General features: G+C 53.6%; 1 protein-coding gene across 1 annotated transcript in view; it reads left to right on the plus strand.

Moving 5' to 3' along the window:
• The first annotated feature begins 15,223 nt into the window (after positions 1 to 15,223).
• Positions 15,224 to 20,696, plus strand: part of LOC140419814 (protein lifeguard 1) — a 66,009-nt gene continuing 60,536 nt past the window's right edge. The window contains exon 1 of the mRNA XM_072503828.1: positions 15,224 to 15,297. The gene's annotated coding sequence lies outside the window, so the exon portion shown is untranslated. The remainder of the gene's footprint in view (positions 15,298 to 20,696) is intronic.

Genomic DNA, 20,696 nt, shown 5'->3' on the forward strand with positions numbered 1-20,696 from the left:
GAGGAGGGATGGAGTGAGTGAGGAGGCAGGAGGGGAGTGAGTGAGGAGGCAGGAAGGGAGTGAGTGAGGAGGCAGGAGGGGAGTGAGTGAGGAGGCAGGAGGGGAGTGAGTGAGGAGGCAGGAAGGGAGTGAGTGAGGAGGCAGGAAGGGAGTGAGTGAGGAGGCAGGGAGTGAGTGAGTGAGGAGGCAGGAGGGGAGTGAGTGAGGAGGCAGGAAGGGAGTGAGTGAGGAGGCAGAAAGGGAGTGAGTGAGGAGGCAGGAGGGGAGTGAGTGAGGAGGCAGGAGGGGAGTGAGTGAGGAGGCAGGAAGGGAGTGAGTGAGGAGGCAGGAAGGGAGTGAGTGTGGAGGCAGGAAGGGAGTGAGTGAGGAGGCAGGAGGGGAGTGAGTGAGGAGGCAGGAAGGGAGTGAGTGAGGAGGCAGAAAGGGAGTGAGTGAGGAGGCAGGAGGGGAATGAGGAGGCAGGAGGGGAGTGAGTGAGGAGGCAGGAAGGGAGTGAGTGAGGAGGCAGAAAGGGAGTGAGTGAGGAGGCAGGAAGGGAGTGAGTGAGGAGGCAGGAAGGGAGTGAGTGAGGAGGCAGGAGGGGAGTGAGTGAGGAGGCAGGAGGGGAGTGAGTGAGGAGGCAGGAGGGGAGTGAATGAGGAGGCAGGAGGGGAGTGAGTGAGGAGGCAGGAAGGGAGTGAGTGAGGAGGCAGGAGGGGAGTGAGTGAGGAGGCAGGAGGGGAGTGAATGAGGAGGCAGGAAGGGAGTGAGTGAGGAGGCAGGAAGGGAGTGAGTGAGGAGGCAGGAAGGGAGTGAGTGAGGAGGCAGGAGGGGAGTGAGAGAGGAGGCAGGAGGGGAGTGAGTGAGGAGGCAGGAGGGGAGTGAGTGAGGAGGCAGGAGGGGAGTGAGTGAGGAGGCAGGAGGGGAGTGAGTGAGGAGGCAGGATGGGAGTGAGTGAGGAGGCAGGAGGGGAGTGAGTGAGGAGGCAGGAAGGGAGTGAGTGAGGAGGCAGGAAGGGAGTTAGTGAGGAGGCAGGAGGGGAGTGAGTGAGGAGGCAGGAGGGGAATGAGTGAGGAGGCAGGAGGGGAGTGAGTGAGGAGGCAGGAGGGGAGTGAGTGAGGAGGGGAGTGAGTGAGGGGGCAGGAGGGGAGTGAGTGAGGAGGCAGGAGGGGAGTGAGTGAGGAGGGGAGTGAGTGAGGAGGCAGGAAGGGAGTGAGTGAGGAGGCAGGAGGGGAGTGAGTGAGGAGGGAGGAGGGGAGTGAGTGAGGAGGGAGGAGGGGAGTGAGTGAGGAGGCAGGAGGGGAGTGAGTGAGGAGGCAGGAAAGGGAGTGAGTGAGGAGGCAGGAGGGGAGTGAGTGAGGAGGCAGGAGGGGAGTGAGTGAGGAGGGAGGGGATGAGTGAGGTGGCAGGAGGGGAGTGAGTGAGGAGGGAGGGGAGTGAGTGAGGAGGGAGGAGGGGAGTGAGTGAGGAGGGAGGGGAGTGAGTGAGGAGGCAGGAGGGGAGTGAGTGAGGAGGCAGGAGGGGAGTGAGTGAGGAGGCAGGAGGGGAGTGAGTGAGGAGGGAGGGGAGTGAGTGAGGAGGCAGGAGGGGAGTGAATGAGGAGGCAGGAGGGAGTGAGTGAGGAGGCAGGAGGGGAGTGAGTGAGGAGGCAGGAGGGGAGTGAGTGAGGAGGCAGGAGGGGAGTGAGTGAGGAGGGAGGGGATGAGTGCTGCAGCCACCGAGAAACACCTCCGCTAAATTCACCCGAAACCGGACACAGATTTTATTTTCCTGTCTTTCCGAGACGGTGGGAGTCCTCTGCGAACCTTTCTGGAATGTTCTCTTCCACTCCACCAGAGGACGCAGCCTCTTCCTGCAAGATTAGCCTGAGGGCAGCACGGTGACGCAGTGGGTTAGCACTGCTGCCTCACGGCGCCGAGGTCGCGGGTTCGATCCCGGCTCTGGGTCACTGTCCGTGTGGAGTTTGCACATTCTCCCCGTGTTTGCGTGGGTTTCGCCCCCACAACCCAAAGATGAGCAGGGTAGGGGGATTGAACACGCTAAATTGCCCCTTAATTGGAAAAAATGAATTGGATGCTCTAAATTTATTTTTTCAAAAGATTAGCCGCGTTGGGCCCCGTCTCTTGCCAGTTAACAGCAACCAGTCGGACAACTATGTTGCCCAATCGGCCCGGCTCAGGGTCACCTGACCCAGGATTGGCACCTCGCCTCCCAGCAGCACTTTCACCAGCTTCCTGGATCACTACCTCGGAAGAACTCTCTCACTGGATCACAGCAGAAACCCCCAACAGGTCTGAATTGTATATACTGGGCTCCCGGGACTGGTCCCCCCCCCCCCCCCCCCCCCCACCCCCCGCCCAAAGCAGCTACCCCCCCCCCCCGCCCCCCCCCCCCCCACTCCCCCTCAGTTACAATCCAGGCCTTGCCCAATTGTGTGCGGTTCCCCGCTCCACGTTCCAGAAAAAGGATGGAGTGCCGGCACTGGAGAGCGTGCAGTAAAATTTAAAAATGATTCACATGGACGATACCACAGCCAAGGTTTTTTTTAGCTATGGCCGAAATGGCTGTGAGGCTTCAATCCCCGAGTAGACAGGAAGGCCGTGGTGCGACCTGATACAGCGGCCTATTAAAAACAATGATGGGGCTCGGCAGCGTTCAAGTGCAGGGGATGTGCCACTCCTTTGAAAAATCAGTCATTTATTCGTCCACGGGCTGTGAGCGTTCACTGGCCAGGCCCAGCATTTATTCATAGAATTTGCAGTGCAGAAGGAGGCCATTCGGCCCATCGAGTCTGCACCGATATAGCACTCTACTTAAGCCCGCACCTCCATCCTATCCCAGCAACCCCACCTCACGTTTTTGGACACTAAGGGCAATTTATCATGGCCAATTCACCTAACCTGCACGTCTTTGGACTGTAGGAGGAAACCGGAGCACCCGGAGGAAACCCCACGCACACACGGGGAGAACGTGCTGTCAGGGAGGGAGGTCCAGAATTTTGACCCAGTGACAGTGAAGGACCGGCCGATATATTTCCCAGTCAGGATGATGAGTGTGGGGCTCGGAGGGGAACTTGCAGGTGGTGGAGTTCCCCATGTGTCTGCTGCCCCTTGTCCTTCTAGATGGTAGAGGTGGTGGGTTTGGAAGGTGCTGTCGAAGGAGCCTTGGTGAGTCGCTGCGGTGCATCTTGTAGATGGTACACACGCTGCTGTCACTGTGCGTCGGTGGTGGAGGGAGTGAATGTTTGTGGATGGGGTGCCGATCAAAGCGGGGCTGCTTTGTCCTGGATGGTGTCGAGCTTCTCGAGTGTTGATGCACTATCAATTACGACGAGACGAGAGTAGAGAGTAATCGAGGCTTTGTTACACAGAGATGTGTGGCCTCCTGCAGCTGCTGCCGAAATGGCTGCCGTTCGGAGAGCACACACATTTATACTCCGCCTACTGGGCGGATCCAGCAGGCAGGGATCTACCCCCGTACCTGCAGTACAGGGGCCTTACCGTAATACCCTCGTATGCAGTGCAGTACATACAATATAATACAACAGTGGTGACTACCATAAGTGTTGTCGGAGCCGCACTCACCCAGGCAAGTGGAGAGTATCCCATCACATTCCCGTGCCTTGTCGATGGTGGACAGGCTTTGTGGGGAGTCAGGAGGTGAGTTACCACAGGATTCCCAGCTTTTGATCTGCTCTTGTAGCCACTATTGAGTTTCTGGTCAATGGTAACCCACCAGGGGGGATGGTAATGTTGGAGAATGTCGAGGGTGATCGGGTTAGATCCTCCCTTATTGGAGATGTTCATCGTCCGGCGGTTGTGGGGGGCGATCGTTAATGGCCTTGAGTCTGGATATTGTACATGTCTTACTGCACATGGACGCGGACTGCTTCAGTGAGGGGTGGGGGACGCAAACCAGGGGCCCTCAATACAATATCGTTCTCCCTGTATCTGCGTGGGTTTCCTCCGGGTGCTCCGGTTTCCTCCCACAAGTCCCGAAAGATGTGCTGTGAGGTGAATTGGACATTCTGAATTCTCCCTCTGTGACCCGGACAGGCTCCGGAATGTGGCGACTGGGGGCTTTTCCCAGTAACTTCATCGCAGCGTTAATGTCAGCCTACTTGTGACAATAATAAAGATTATTATTATTACCTGTGCTGCCTCCTTCCAGGGGTCATGGACCTTTACACCAAAGTCCCTTTGTTCCTCATTGGGGGCTGGGGACAATCAAGCCTACTTGTGACACTAATAAAGATGATTATCATTGTTGAGAAAAACAGGGCAGCACGGTGGGGCAGTGGGTTAGCCCTGCTGCCTCACGGCGCCGAGGTCCCAGGTTCGATCCCGGCTCTGGGTCACTGTCCGTGTGGAGTTTGCACATTCTCCCCGTGTCTGCGTGGGTTTTGCCCCCACAACCCAAAGATGTGCAGGGTAGGTGGATTGGCCACGCTAAATTGCCCCTTAATTGGAAAAAATGAATTGGGTCCTCTAAATTTATTTTTAAAAAAAAATTGCTGAGAAAAACAACGGAGAATTCAGGAGAGAGACCTCTGCACCCAGAGAGAGAGAGATAACACGGAAATCGCTAACAACAGGAAGTGGTTGAGGTGAACGATGTCGACAGGAACTGAAGAAATGTGACGTGATAACTCAGGAACTTTTACTATTGCAGGCTGTGTCCGTAATAATCGCGGGCATCAGGGAATTTACCCATTAGCTGACAACGTTGCCGAGTTCCTGTGCCACTCGCACTTCCTGGTTCGACTGGCCTGATCGCGAGAGCATCATCACTGGTGGAGAACGGAGCAACAGTTCTGCCCCCCCCCCCTCTCCCAGAAACTACCGGGGAGGTCCCAGTGAGAATCGGTGAGTCCTTTGCCGTGCGATTATTCCCTCCACCCCCAGTGCGCTCCCTCCTCCCCTTGCCAATATTAGAGCTGCTCAGTCCCCAGGAATGGCCTGGGGTCTCCAGGGATTGAGGGTCAATCTCCCTCGGACACTGCTCTGCATGACCCCCCCCCCACCCACCTTTGGGAAATAACCTTTGGGACATTGCAAAAAAATTGTCTATTCCTTGTCATTTATTCTTCAACAGATAGGAAAGAAATATTGAAAATTGAGGGAGAAGGAGGAGCCATTTGACTGGCAGTATCGTCCAATTGCGCAACCGGCCTTTGCGCTTTTCAATGGGTGGCAGAGTGGCACAGTGGTTAGCACAGCTGCCTCACAGCACCAGGGACCCGGGTTCGATTCCAGCCTTGGGTTTCCTCCCACAGTCCAAAGATGTGCCGGTTAGGTGGTTTGGTCATGCTAAATTGCCCCTTAGCATCCAAATGTGGTGTTACTAGGATAGGGGAGTGTGCCTAGGTTGGGTGCTGTTTCGGAGGGTCTGTGCAGACCCGCTGGGCCGAATGGCCTCCAGCGGCACTGTAGGGATTCTATGCGTCCAATGGGCGGAGGAAGACAGAGTACGTCACAAGGATGGATATCTTGGCCGGCTGGGTAATGTTATACTGAGCTGATACCAGACACCAGTCAGACCTCGGCTGGAATATTGTGCACAGTTCTGGGGGCCACACTATAGGAAGGGTGTGAACACATTGGAGAGAGAGAGCGCAGAAGAGGTTTACAAGGATGGTTCCGGGGATGGGAAACTTCAGTTATGGGGATAGTTTGGAGAGGTTGGGACTGTTCTCCTTGGAGAGAAGGAGGCCGAGAGGGGATTTGATAGATATGTTCAGAATCATGAGGGGGGGGGGGGGGGGGTCTGGACAGAGCGGACGGGGGGAAACTGTTCCGGCTTCGTGATAGGATCGAGAACGAGAGGGCGCAGATCGGAAGCGATTTGTAAAAGAGGCGAATGTGATTTGAGAAAACCCCTTTTCCACACAGAGTGGTCGGGGTCTGGAATGCACTGTCTGGAAGTGCGGTGGAGGCAGGTTCAATCGGGGCGTCCGAGAGGGCGAGGGACGATTATCTGAATGGAAACAATGTCCGGCAGAGCGGGGTGGGGTTACAGGGAAAAGGCAGGGGAACGGCACTAAGTCGTGATGCTCGTTTGGAGAGACGGTGCAGCCACAATGGGCCGAATGGCCTCATTCTGCCCCGTGCCCATTCTGTGATATTTGTACTGGCTGGAGGGTGGGAGGTAAGTCATGTGATGAAGCTTCCAGGGATGCATCGAATCACCATCGGCGTCTCGACTTGCATCCCCACGACGAGTGGCAGCAGGCGGAGATTCAATCCCGGTGTAGTTTCTTTTTAGAAAATATTTTATTGAGGCATTTATAGTTTAACATTTTTAACATTCGAAACAGAGTGTAAAGAATAATATTCATAGTTAATCTAATTCTATCTTGTAATTTGACTACTAGTAAAAGTATTGAAGAATCGAACTCACAAGTTAATTGATTCGTTACTCAATAAATTATTTGTGATCACTGGACGACTTTGAGTATTCATCAACATCAAAGTTAAGTTCAACTCGGCATAATATGACACCCAGTGGGCGAGCAAAGCAAGGAAATAAACGGGAAGATATTGAGAGGGGAGAGGCCTTGGATTGCCTGACCACAGGTGGCAGGACAGGTGGACAAGGCGGTCAAGAAAGCAGCTGGAAAGCTTTCCTTTACTGACCAAGGCATTGATGACAAAGCAGGGACGTCATTCTGGATCTGCATAAAACGGTGGTTAGGCCACAGAGAGAGAGAGAGAGAGAGGGGGAGTGCAGAGGAGCTTTACAAGAATGTTGCCTGGGCTTGAAAATTGTAGCTTTGAGGAGAGATTGGAGAGGCGAGGATTGTTTCACTCAGAATGGAGGAGGCAGAGAAATGGCCTCATTGAGGTGTACAAAATTATAGAACATAGAACTGTACAGCACAGGACAGGCCCTTCGGCCCACGATGTTGTGCTGAACTAGTCTGAAACTAAGATCAAATCAACCTACTCCCAATCATTGTGGTGTGCTCCATATGCCTATCCAATAACCGCTTGAAAATTCCTAAAGTGTCCGACTCCACTACCATAGCTGGGAGTGCGTTCCACGCCCCAACCACTCTCTGAGTAAAGAACCTACCTCTGACATCCCTCCTATATCTTCCACCATGAACCTTATAGTTGGAGCATAATCAATCACTCACGAGACGAGATGAGAAGGAGTCAATCGATGGCTTTATTACACAGACTTGTTCCCCAGCAGCACAGTTACAGAATGCGGCTGCTGGGAGAACCCGGGCTCTTATACTCCGCCTTACTGGGTGGAGCCAGTAGGCGGCTGATCGGGACCTGGCGTCTATCCACCAATAGCCGCTCGGCATCACAGGGTACCATAATACCCCTAATGCATACCACCACATTCACCCCTTGTTAAAAGGAACCCAGCGGGGATAGTGGGCCGTATGGTGGTAGGGGTTTACAGAACCGGTACCTGGGATGCCACTAACACAGCGGCTATGAACATAGAACATAGAACAATACAGCGCAGTACAGGCCCTTCGGCCCACGATGTTGCACCGAAACAAAAGCCATCTAACCTACACTATGCCATTATCATCCATATGTTTATCCAATAAACTTTTAAATGCCCTCAATGTTGGCGAGTTCACTACTGTAGCAGGTAGGGCATTCCACGGCCTCACTAGTCTTTGCGTAAAGAACCTACCTCTGACCTCTGTCCTATATCTATTACCCCTCAGTTTAAAGTTATGTCCCCTCGTGCCAGCCATATCCATCCGCGGGAGAAGGCTCTCACTGTCCACCCTATCCAACCCCCTGATCATTTTGTATGCCTCTATTAAGTCTCCTCTTAACCTTCTTCTCTCCAACGAAAACAACCTCAAGTCCATCAGCCTTTCCTCATAAGATTTTCCCTCCATACCAGGCAACATCCTGGTAAATCTCCTCTGCACCCGCTCCAAAGCCTCCACGTCCTTCCTATAATGCGGTGACCAGAACTGTACGCAATACTCCAAATGCGGCCGTACCAGAGTTCTGTACAGCTGCAACATGACCTCCCGACTCCGGAACTCAATCCCTCTACCAATAAAGGCCAACACTCCATAGGCCTTCTTCACAACCCTATCAACCTGGGTGGCAACTTTCAGGGATCTATGTACATGGACACCTAGATCCCTCTGCTCATCCACACTTTCAAGAACTTTACCATTAGCCAAATATTCCGCATTCCTGTTATTCCTTCCAAAGTGAATCACCTCACACTTCTCTACATTAAACTCCATTTGCCACCTCTCAGCCCAGCTCTGCAGCTTATCTATATCCCTCTGTAACCTGCTACATCCTTCCACACTATCGACAACACCACCGACTTTAGTATCGTCTGCAAATTTACTCACCCACCCTTCTGCGCCTTCCTCTAGGTCATTGATAAAAATGACAAACAGCAACGGCCCCAGAACAGATCCTTGTGGTACTCCACTTGTGACTGTACTCCATTCTGAACATTTCCCATCAACCACCACCCTCTGTCTTCTTTCAGCTAGCCAATTTCTGATCCACATCTCTAAATCACCCTCAATCCCCAGCCTCCGTATTTTTGCAATAGCCTACCGTGGGGAACCTTATCAAACGCTTTGCTGAAATCCATATACACCACATCAACTGCTCTACCCTCGTCTACCTGTTCAGTCACCTTCTCAAAGAACTCAATAAGGTTTGTGAGGCATGACCTACCCTTCACAAAGCCATGCTGACTATCCCTGATCATATTATTCCTATCTAGATGATTATAAATCTTGTCTCTTATAATCCCCTCCACGACTTTACCCACTACAGACGTGAGGCTCACCGGTCTATAGTTGCCGGGGTTGTCTCTGCTCCCCTTTTTGAACAAAGGGACCACATTTGCTGTCCTCCAGTCCTCTGGCACTATTCCTGTAGCCAATGATGACATAAAAATCAAAGCCAAAGGTCCAGCAATCTCTTCCCTGGCCTCCCAGAGAATCCTAGGATAAATCCCATCAGGTCCCGGGGACTTATCTATTTTCAGCCTGTCCAGAATTGCCAACACCTCTTCCCTACGTACCTCAATGCCATCTATTCTATTAGCCTGGGGCTCAGCATTCTCCTCCACAACATTATCTTTTTCCTGAGTGAATACTGACGAAAAATATTCATTTAGTATCTTGCCTATCTCTTCAGACTCCACACACAATTTCCCATCCCTGTCCTTGACTGGTCCTACTCTTTCCCTAGTCATTCGCTTATTCCTGACATACCTATAGAAAGCTTTTGGGTTTTCCTTGATCCTTCCTGCCAAATACTTCTCATGTCCCCTCCTTGCTCGTCTTAGCTCTCTCTTTAGATCCTTCCTCACTACCTTGTAACTATCCATCGCCCCAACCGAAACTTCACACTTCATCTTCACATAGGCCTCCTTCTTCCTCTTAACAAGAGATTCCACTTCCTTGGTAAACCACGGTTCCCTCGCTCGACGCCTTCCTCCCTGTCTGACCGGTACATACTTATCAAGAACACGCAGTAGCTGATCCTTGATCAAGCCCCACTTATCCAGTGTGCCCAACACTTGCAGCCTACTTCTCCACCTTATCCCCCCCCAAGTCACGTCTAATGGCATCATAATTGCCCTTCCCCCAGCTATAACTCTTGCCCTGCGGTGTATACTTATCCCTTTCCATCATTAACGTAAACGTCACCGAATTGTGGTCACTGTCCCCAAAGTGCTCTCCTACCTCCAAATCCAACACCTGGCCTGGTTCATTACCCAAAACCAAATCCAACGTGGCCTCGCCTCTTGTTGGCCTGTCAACATATTGTTTCAGGAAACCCTCCTGCACACACTGTACAAAAAACGACCCATCTATTGTACTCGAACTATATCTTTTCCAGTCAATATTTGGAAAGTTAAAGTCTCCCATAATAACTACCCTGTTACTTTCGCTCATATCCAGAATCATCTTCGCCATCCTTTCCTCTACATCCCTAGAACTATTAGGAGGCCTATAAAAAACTCCCAACAGGGTGACCTCTCCTTTCCTGTTTCTAACTTCAGCCCATACTACCTCGGAAGAAGAGTCCCCATCTAGCATCCTCTCCGCCACCGTAATACTGCTCTTGACTAGCAGCGCCACACCTCCCCCTCTTTTGCCTCCTTCTCTGAGCTTACTAAAACACCTAAACCCCGGAACCTGCAACATCCATTCCTGTCCCTGCTCTATCCATGTCTCCGAAATGGCCACAACATCGAAGTCCCAGGTGCCAACCCATGCTGCCAGTTCCCCTACCTTGTTTCGTATACTCCTGGCATTGAAGTAGACACACTTCAAACCACCTACCTGAACACTGGCCCCCTCCTGCGACGTCAAATCTGTGCTCCTGACCTCTATACTCTCATTCTCCCTTACCCTAAAACTACAATCCAGGTTCCCATGCCCCTGCTGCATTAGTTTAAACCCCCCCAAAGAGCACTAACAAATCTCCCCCCCAGGATATTTGTGCCCCTCAGGTTCAGATGTAGAGGTCCCACCTTCCCCAGAAAGAGCCCCAGTTATCCAAAAATCTGAATCCCTCCCGCCTGCACCATCCCTGTAGCCACGTGTTTAAATGCTCTCTCTCCCTATTCCTCATCTCACTATCACGTGGCACGGGCAACAACCCAGAGATAACAACTCTGTTTGTTCTAGTTCTGAGCTTCCATCCTAGCTCCCTGAAAGCCTGCCTGACATCCTTGTCCCCTTTCCTACCTATGTCGTTAGTGCCAATGTGGACCACGACTTGGGGCTGCTCCCCCTCCCCCTAAGGACCCAGAAAACACGATCTGAGACATCACGTACCCTTGCACCTGGGAGGCAACATACCAAACGTGAGTCTCTCACGCTCCCACAAAATCTCCTATCTGTGCCCCTGACTATAGAGTCCCCAATTACTAATGCTCTGCTCCTCTCCCCCCTTCCCTTCTGAGCAACAGGGACAGACTCCGTGCCAGAGGCCCGTACCCCATGGCTTACCCCTGGTAAGTCCCCCCCCCCCCCACAAGTATCCAAAGCGGTATACTTGTTTCTCAGGGGAACGACCGCAGGGGATCCCTGCACTGACTGCTTTTTCCCAGTCCCTCTTACAGTTACCCACCTATCTCCAATCTTTGGTGTAACTAATTCCCTGAAGCTGCTATCTATGACCCCTTCTGCCTCCCGAATGATCCGAAGTTCTTCCAACTCCAGCTCCAGTTCCCTAACTCGGTCTTGGAGGAGCTGGAGATGGCAGCACTTCCTGCAGGTAAAATCAGCAGGGACACTAACTGCATCCCTCACCTCAAACATCCTATGCTCCGATATCAAACTACTAGCACTATTTACAATGCCGTTTTTACTGGGCAACTGAATTATTTACAGAGGCATTTCTTGCTTTGTTATAATGATTCGATGAGTCGAATGGATGCCCTGGTCGTCCTCCCCGATCGTCTCAGCCCCGATGGTGATGCAGGCACTGGCTCGGGCACCCTCGTCTCTGGGAGCGTAGCGATGTCTCTTCCTGCTTCACTACCCCTAGGCGGGGCCGGGGGAAGGACCGATCCACCCGGGAAGGGAGCGGCCGTGGGGTGCGCCGGCGGGAGGGAGGGGATGATTGGTGTTGGGGGTGTGTGTGTAGATCCGGCGGGCGCCAGGTCCCGCAGAGAGACTGTCCTGTCGGCTGTCGGGGTACGCCACAAAGGCATACTGAGGGTTCGCGTGGAGGAGGTGAACCCTCTCAACCAACGGGTCCGATTTGTGTACCCGCACATGTTTTCGGAGCAGGATGGGTCCCGGGGCTGCCAGCCAGTTCAGGAGTGACATTCCGGAGGAGGACTTCCTAGGGAAGACAAGGAGGCGATCGTGAGGGGTTTGATTGGTAGTTGTACAGAGCAGCGACCGGATGGAGTGAAGGGCATCCGGGAGGACTTCCTGCCAGCTGGAGACTGGGAGATTCCTGGACCGTAGGGCCAGCAGGACAGTCTTCCAGACCGTTCCATTCTCCCTCTCTACCTGTCCGTTACCCCGGGGGTTGTAACTGGTCGTCCTGCTCGAGGCAATGCCCTTGCTGAGCAGGAATTGACGCAGTTCGTTGCTCATGAAGGAGGACCCCCTATCGCTACGTATGTAGGTGGGGAAACCGAATAGTGTAAAGATGGTACAGAGGGCTTTAATGACCGTGGCCGCGATCATGTCGGGGCAGGGGATGGCGAATGGGAAACGGGAGTACTCGTCAACCACGTTCAGGTCCAGGAAATGGAGGGGGTGGTCCGAGGGGAGAGGAGCATTGGGTGTCGCTGTATGCGGACGACCTGTTGCTGTATGTGGCAGATCCAGTGGAGGGGATGGCGGAGGTCATGCGGATCCTAAGGGAGTTTGGGGACTTTTCGGGCTATAAGCTTAACGTAGGGAAAAGTGAGCTCTTTGTGGTGCATCCAGGGGACCAGGGAAGAGGGATAGACGACCTACCGTTGAGGAGGGCGGAAAGGAGCTTTCCGTACTTGGGGATCCAGGTAGCTAGGAGCTGGGGGGCCCTGCACAAACTTAATTTGACGCGGCTGGTGGAGCAGATGGAGGAGGACTTCAAAAGATGGGATGTGTTGCCACTATCGCTAGTGGGCAGGGTACAGTCGATTAAAATGATGGTCCTCCCGAGGTTTCTTTTTGTGTTCCAGTGCCTTCCTATTATGATTACCAAGGCCTTTTTTAAGCGGGTAGGTAGGAGCATCATGGGTTTTGTGTGGGCAAACAAGACCCTGAGGGTAAGGAGGGGGTTTCTAGAGCGTAGTAGAGACAGGGGGGGCTGGCGTTGCCGAATCTGGGTGGCTATTATTGGGCAGCCAACGTGGCGATGATCCGTAAGTGGGTAATAGAGAGAGAGGGGGCAGCATGGAAGAGGCTGGAGATGGCGTCCTGCAAAGGAACGAGCCTGAGGGCGCTGGTGATGGCACCGCTGCTGCTCTCGCCGACAAGATACACCATGAGCGGTGGTGGCGGCAACGCTAAAGATCTGGGGGCAGTGGAGATGACTTAGGGGTGCGAAGGGAGCCTCGGTGTGGTCCCCTTATCAGAGATAACCATCGGTTCGTCCCAGGAAGGATGGACGGGGGGTTTCGGAGCTGGCACCGGGCAGGGATCAGAAGGATGGGGGACCTGTTTATAGACGGGACGTTTGCGAGCCTAGGGGCGCTGGAGGAGAAGTTTGGGTCACCCCCGGGAAATGCGTTCAGGTACATGCAGGTGAGGGCGTTTGTGAGGCGGCAGGTGAGAGGATTCCCGTTGCTCCCGGCACAGGGGATTCAGGACAGGGTGATTTCGGGTGTATGGGTCGGAGAAGGCAAGGTTTCGGCGATCTATCAAGAGATGAAAGAAGAGGAGGAGGTTTCGGTAGAGGAGCTAAAGGGCAAGTGGGAGGAGGAGCTTGGAGAGATTGATGAGGGTCTGTGGGCTGATGCCCTGAGTAGGGTTAATTCCTCTTCCTCATGTGCCAGGCTTAGCCTGATACAGTTTAAGGTTATTCACAGAGCGCATATGACAGGGGCGAGGATGAGTAGGCTCTTTGGGGTGGAGGACAGATGCGGGAGGTGCTCGGGAAATCTGGCAAATCACATCCACATGTTCTGGTCGTGCCCGGCACTGGATGGGTTTTGGAGGGGTTTTGCGAGGACTATGTCCAAGGTGGTGAAAGCCCAGGTCAAGCCGAGCTGGGGATTGGCATTATTTGGGGTGGCGGACGAGCCGGGAGTGCAGGAGGCAAAAGAGGCCGGTATTCCGGCCTTTGCGTCCCTGGTAGCCCGGCGGAGGATCTTGCTCATGTGGAAGGACGTGAAGCCCCCCAGCGTGGAGGCCTGGATAAATGACATGGCAGGGTTCATCAAGCTGGAGAGGATAAAGTTTGCCTTGAGAGGGTCTGCGCAGGGGTTCTACAGGCGGTGGCAACCGTTCCTAGACCATCTCGCGGAGCGTTAGGAGGAGGTCGGTCAGCAGCAGCAACCCAGGGAGGGAGGGGAGGGGGTGTCTCTTTCCGGGGGGGGGTCTCTTTCGGGGGGAGGGGGGGGTGGTTTGGGCGGGCGGGGGAGGGGGTTTTCCTCGGGGTACTTGTAAAAAAAAAGAAAGCATATGGGAGGGTTATTGTGTGCGGGAGAAACCCATTGTATAAGTTCTGTGTTATGTTTGATGGATATGTTTATGTTCTGTTCTTTTCTCGTTTTCTTTTGGTTGAAAATGTTTGTTGAAAAAACTTTGAATAAACATATTTAAAAAAACAAAAACAAAACACGTTCAGGAAGTGCGTGTTGCAGTCGGTGGAGGGGAGGGGGCCTTTGAAGTCCAGACTGAGGCGTTCAAAGGGGCAGGAAGACTTTATCAGGTGCTCTTTATCTGACCCGTAGATGTGCGGCTTGCACTCTGCACAGATTTGGCAGTCCCTGGTGGCTGTTCGGACCTCCTCGATGGAGTAGGGGAGGTTGCGGGTCTTCACGAAGTGATAGAACTGAGTGGCCCCGGGTGGCAGAGGTCCTCGTGGAAGGTTCGGAGACGGTCCACTTGTGCGTTGGCACATGTGCCGCGGGTTAGGGCATCAGGAGGATCGTTTAGCTTCCCGGGACAATACAAGATCTCGTAGTTGTAGGTGGAGAGTTCGATCCTCCACCGTAAGATCTTGTCATTTTTAATTTAGCCCCGCTGTGCATTATCGAACATGAAGGCAACCGACCGTTGGTCAGTGAGGAGAGTGAATCTCCTGCCGGCCAGGTAATGCCTCCAATGTCGCACAGCTTCCACTATGGCCTGGGCCTCCTTTTACACTGAGGAGTGGCGGATTTCTGAGGCGTGGAGGGTTCGGGAGAAAAAGGCCACGGGTCTGCCCGCTTGGTTGAAGGTGGCCGCCAGAGCTACGTCGGACACGTCGCTCTCGACTTGGAAGAGGAGGGACTCGTCGATGGCGCGCATCCTGGCCTTTGCGATATCCGCTTTGATGCGGCTGAAGGCCTGGCGGGCCTCTGTCGATAGGGGAAAGACAGTGACTGAATTAGCGGACGGGCCTTGTCCGCGTAGTTGGGGACCCACTGGGCGTAATAAGAGAAAAAGCCCAGGCAGCGTTTCAGGGCCTTGGAGCAGTGAGGGAGGGGGAACTCCATAAGGGGGCGCATGCGTTCCGGGTCTAGGCCTATAACTCCGTTTCGCACTGCGTAGCTGAGGATGGCTAAACGGTCGGTGCTAAACACGCATTTCTCCCTGTTCTTTGTGAGATTCAGGGCGTTTGCGGTCTGGAGGAATTTTCGGAGGTTGGCGTCGTGGTCCTGCTGGTCGTGGCCGCAGATGGTGACGTTATCGAGGTACGGAAACGTGGCCCGCAAACCGTACCGGTCAATCATTCGGTCCATCTCGCGCTGGAAGACCGAGACCCCATTAGTGACGCCGAATGGAACCCTTAAAAAGTGATAGGCCCGCCCATCTGCTTCAAAAGCAGGGTATTTGCGGTCGCTCGGGCGGATGGGGAGCTGGTGATAGGTGGACTTAAGGTCCACCGTGGAAAAGACCTTGTACTGTGCAATCCGATTGACCATGTCGGATATGCGGGGGAGAGGGTACGCATCTAGCTGTGTGTACCTATTGATGGTTTGGCTATAGTCTACGACCATCCTCTGCTTCTCCCCGGTCTTTACAACTACCACCTGAGCTCTCCAGGGACTATTGCTGGCCTGAATTATGCCTTCCCTCAGCAGCCGCTGGACTTCTGACCTGATGAAGGTCCGGTCCTGGGTGCTGTACCGTCTGCTCCTAGTGGCGACGGGTTTGCAATCCGGGGTGAGGTTCGCAAACAGGGAAGGCGGGTCGACCTTGAGGGTTGCGAGGCTGCAGATAGTGAGTGGGGGTATAGGGCCGCCGAATTGAAACGTTAAACTCTGGAGGTTGCACTGGAAATCCAATCCCAGGAGTGTGGCAGCGCAGAAGTCGGGAAGGACGTAAAGCCGGTAGTTCTTGAACTCCCTCCCCTGCACTGTGAGGTTCGCGATGCAGAACCCTTTGATCTCTACAGAATGGGATCCTGCTGCCAGGAAAATCTTTTGATTACTCTGGTGGATCGGAAGGGAACAGCATCTTACATTATCGGGATGTATAAAACTCTCCGTGCTCCCAGAGTCGATCAGGCAGGGCGTCTCGTACCCGTTTATGAATACCGTTGTTGTTGCTGTTTGGAGCGTTCGGGGCCGCGACTGGTACAGGGTCACAGAAGCCAGTCGCTGTTGCTGCATCGGGGCGTTTTCCTCAGGCCCCGTGGGGCCGTCCATCCCGGGGCCCTTAGCCGTCAGCCAAGATGGCGGCGTCCACGGGTCGCACACGGTCGGGGGTGGACAAGATGGCACCGCCCATTGATCGCACGTGGCCGGAGGAGCACAAAATGGCGGCGCCATCCGTCCCGCATGGTGTCCGGGACCCAAGATGGCGGCTCCCGGTAGCCGCACAAGGATCGTTGGGGGAGGTTGAGGTTGGAGTCCTGGTTCTCCCCGGAGATTGCGGCGACCCCCCGGGCCTGGCACACTGCTACAAAGTGCCCCTTTTTGCCGCACCCTTTACAGAGGGCTGAGCGGGCCGGGCAGCGCAGGCGGGGGTGTTTCGCTTGCTCACAAAAGTAGCAGCGGGGCCCACCCGGGTGATCTGGCTCTCTGGCAGGACAGGCCTGCGGGGGTTTGGTCGCGGCGGGGGTCCACGGTGCCCAATGGGCTGCCGCGCGGTCGGGGGCATAGGCACGGGCGTTCTGCGATGCCACATCGAACGAGGCAGCGAGGGCCCGTTTCTCCTTGAGGCCTAGTGAGTCTCTTTCCAGCAATCGCTGGCGAATTTGGGACGAAAACATACCTGCCACGAAAGCATCCCGAATGAGTAGCTCCGTATGATTGGATTTCCAGTGCAACCTCCAGAGTTTAACGTTTCAATTCGGCGGCCCTATACCCCCACTCACTATCTGCAGCCTCGCAACCCTCAAGGTCGACCCGCCTTCCCTGTTTGCGAACCTCACCCCGGATTGCAAACCCATCGCCACTAGGAGCAGACGGTACAGCGCCCAGGACCGAACCTTTATCCGGTCAGAAGTCCAACGGCTGCTGAGGGAAGGCATAATTCAGGCCAGCAATAGTCCCTGGAGAGCTCAGGTGGTAGTTGTAAAGACCGGGGAGAAGCAGAGGATGGTCGTAGACTATACCCAAACCATCAATAGGTACACGCAGCTGGATGCGTACCCTCTCCCCCGCGACTGGTCCAGGGTCACAGAAGCCAGTCGCTGTTGCTGCATTGGGGCGTTTTCCTCAGGCCCCATGGGGCCCATCCCGAATGAGTAGCTCCGTATGTTCATTAGCCGGAACCGGTGGGCAGTTGCAATTTCTCCCCAGTATTAGCAGCGCACTGTAGAATTCATCCAGCGATTCCCCGGGGATTTGCTGTCTCGTCACGAGCTGGTGGCGTGCGTAAACCTGGTTGATGGGCCGAACATAGAGTCCTCTCAGCATGGCGAGCGCCGCCTGGTAATCGTCCGCGTCCTCTATGAGAGTGTAGATTTCAGGGCTCACCCTGGAATGCAGGGCCAGCATTTTCTGGTCTTCTGTAGGTCTGCCAGGGGCCGTTCGGAGGTATCCATGAAAACACGCTTACCAGTGTTTAAAAGTGGCCACTGAGTTTGCCGCGTGGGGGCTGATTGGCAGACACTCCGGAGTGATTCGGAGCTCCATGTTCTTTAAAGTCTGCGTAATAAATTGTAGCACAATCAATCACTCACGAGACGAGATGAGAAGGAGTCAATCAATGGCTTTATTATGCAGACTTGTTCCCCAGCAGCACAGTTACAAAATGCGGCTGCGGGGAGAACCCGGGCTCTTATACTCCGCCTTACTGGTTGGATCCAGTAGGCGGCTGATCCAAACGAGACCCGGCGTCTATCCACCAATAGCCTCCCGGCATCACAGGGTACCGTAATACCCCTAATGCATACCACCACAATAGTTCTGCCCCCTTGTAACATAGAACACAGAACAGTACAGCACAGAACAGGCCCTTCGGCCCTCGACTTTGTGCCGAGCTTTGTCCGAAACCAAGATAAAGCTATCCCACTCCCTGTCATTCTGGTGTGCTCCATGTGCCTATCCAATAACCGCTTGAAAGTTCCTAAAGTGTCCGACTCCACTATCACAGCAGGCAGTCCATTCCACACCCTAACCACTCTCTGAGTAAAGAACCTACCTCGGACATCCCTCCTATATCTCTCACCCTGAACCTTATAGTTATGCCCCCTTGTAACAGCTACATCCACCCGAGGAAATAGTCGCCTCTCATTCTCCTTCGCTCCAAAGAGAAAAGCCCTAGCTCCCTCAACCTTTCCTACATCCACCCGAGGAAAAAGTCGCTGAACGTCTACTCTATCTATCCCTCTCATCATCTTATACACCTCAATTAAGTCGCCTCTCATCCTCCTTCGCTAAAATGAGAAAAGCCCTAGGCCCCTCAATCTTTCCTCATAAGACCTACCCTCCAATCCAGGCAGCTCCTGGTAAATCTCCTTTGCACCCTTTCCAATGCTTCCTGTAATGAGGTGACCAGAACTGCACACAATACTCCAAACGTGGTCTAACCAAGGTCTTGTACAGTTGCAGCATAACCTCACGGCTCTTAAACTCAATCCTCCTGTTAATAAACGCTAACACACTATAGGCTTTCTTCATGGCTCTATCCACTTGGGTGGCAACTTTCAGAGATCTGTGGACATGAACTCCCGAGATCTCTCTGCTTCACATTCTTCAGAACCCTGCCCTTAACCCTGTAATCCTCATTCAAATTTGTCCGACCAAAATGAATCACCTCGCACTTATCAGGGTTATGAGGGACCTAGACAGGGTTGGCAGGAAAGGCCTGTTTCCCCTGACAGAGGGGGTCAATCAACAGGAGGTTTTAAGATTAAAAAATTTTTTTTAGAGCACCCAATTGTTTTTTTCAATTCAGTGGCAATTTAACGTGGCCAATCCACCTAGGCTGCACATCTTTGGGTTGTGAGAGTGAACAAAGAAATGTACAGCTCAGGAACAGGCCCTTCGGCCCTCCAAGCCCGTGCCAACCATGCTGCCTGTCTAAACTAAAATCTTCTACACTTCCTCGGTCCGTATCCCTCTATTCCCATCCTATTCATGTATTTGTCAAGATGTCCCTTAAATGTCACTATCGTCCCTGCTTCCACCACCTCCTCCGGTAGCGAGTTCCAGGCACCCACTACCCTCTGCGTAAAAAACTTGCCTCGTACATCTACTCTAAACCTTGCCCCTCTCACCTTAAACCTATGCCCCCTAGTAATTGACCCCTCTACCCTGGGGAAAAGCCTCTGACTATCCACTCTGTCTATGCCCCTCATAATTTTGTAGACCTCTATCAGGTCGCCCCTCAACCTCCGTCATTCCAGTGAGAACAAACCGAGTTTTTTCAACCGCTCCTCATAGCTAATGCCCTCCATACCAGGCAACATCCTGGTAAATCTCTTCTGCACCCTCTCTAAAGCCTCCACATCCTTCTGGTAGTGTGGCGACCAGAATTGAACACTATACTCCAAGTATGGCCTAACTAAGGTTCTATACAGCTGCAACATGACTTGCCAATTCTTATACTCAATGCCCCGGCCAATGAAGGCAAGCATGCCGTATGCCTTCTTGACTACCTTCTCCACCTGTGTTGCCCCTTTCAGTGACCTGTGGACCTGTACACCTAGATCTCTCTGACTTTCAATACGCTTGAGGGTTCTACCACTCACTGTATATTCCCTGAAACCCACGCAGGCACAAGGAGAATGTGCAAACTCCACATGGACAGTGACCCAGGGCCGGGATTGAACCCGGGTCCTCAGAAAAAGGGAATTTTAAGATAATTGGCCGGAGGGTTAGTGGGGGACACGAGGGGAAACCTTTCCCAACCAGAGGGCGGTGAGTGTCTGGAATTCACTGCCTCCGTCGGTGGTCGAGGCTGAAATGTTCGAATCATTTAAGAGGAAGCTGGATCGCCATCCAAAGTGCCGGAACCTGCACGGTCACGGACCGGGCAGGGTTCAAATGAGCGGCCCGTTCCTTTCCTTTCTTGGCCCAGCACAGACCCGACGGGCTGAACTGCCTCTTTCTCCACCATCACAGCGCCCTGGTTCTGCGCGGCGAGAGAGGCTGGCTCCAGTTCTGGAGGGCCCCTGAACCAGGGTGTAACCCGTGCTTTCGGAGGCCTCCATTCCCTGAACTGCGGTGCATCTTGTATTCTTCTGTGAGATGTGGGCGGCGCTGGCAGGTCCATTCGTCGCTCATCCGCAATTGCCCCCTTCAGCCCAATGTGGTTTGTTCGGCCATTTTTGAAGGAGGCAGTTAAGAATCAACCACATTGTTCGGGGGGGGGGGGGGGGGCGGTGTCTGGAGTCACATGTAGGCCAGACCGGGCAAGGACAGCAGATTTCCCTTCTCCTAAAGGGGGACGTTAGTGAACCAGATGATGGGCTTTTTTTTTTTTAAACAACAATTGACGATGGTTGTCACGGTCATCATTGCTGGGATTAGCGCCATAAACTCCAGATTCTATTATTGAATTTCAATTCCACCAGCCTTGGGGGGATGTGAGCCTGTATCCGCACGCCCCCACCCCCCCGCTCCCAGAGCATTAGCCGGGGGCCTCTGGATTATAGTCGGTGACATTACACCTACGCCTCCGTCACTTCCTGATTGTT

This window comes from Scyliorhinus torazame, chromosome 5, assembly GCF_047496885.1.
Source record: "Scyliorhinus torazame isolate Kashiwa2021f chromosome 5, sScyTor2.1, whole genome shotgun sequence".
In the NCBI taxonomy this organism is placed as follows: Eukaryota; Metazoa; Chordata; class Chondrichthyes; order Carcharhiniformes; family Scyliorhinidae; genus Scyliorhinus; species Scyliorhinus torazame.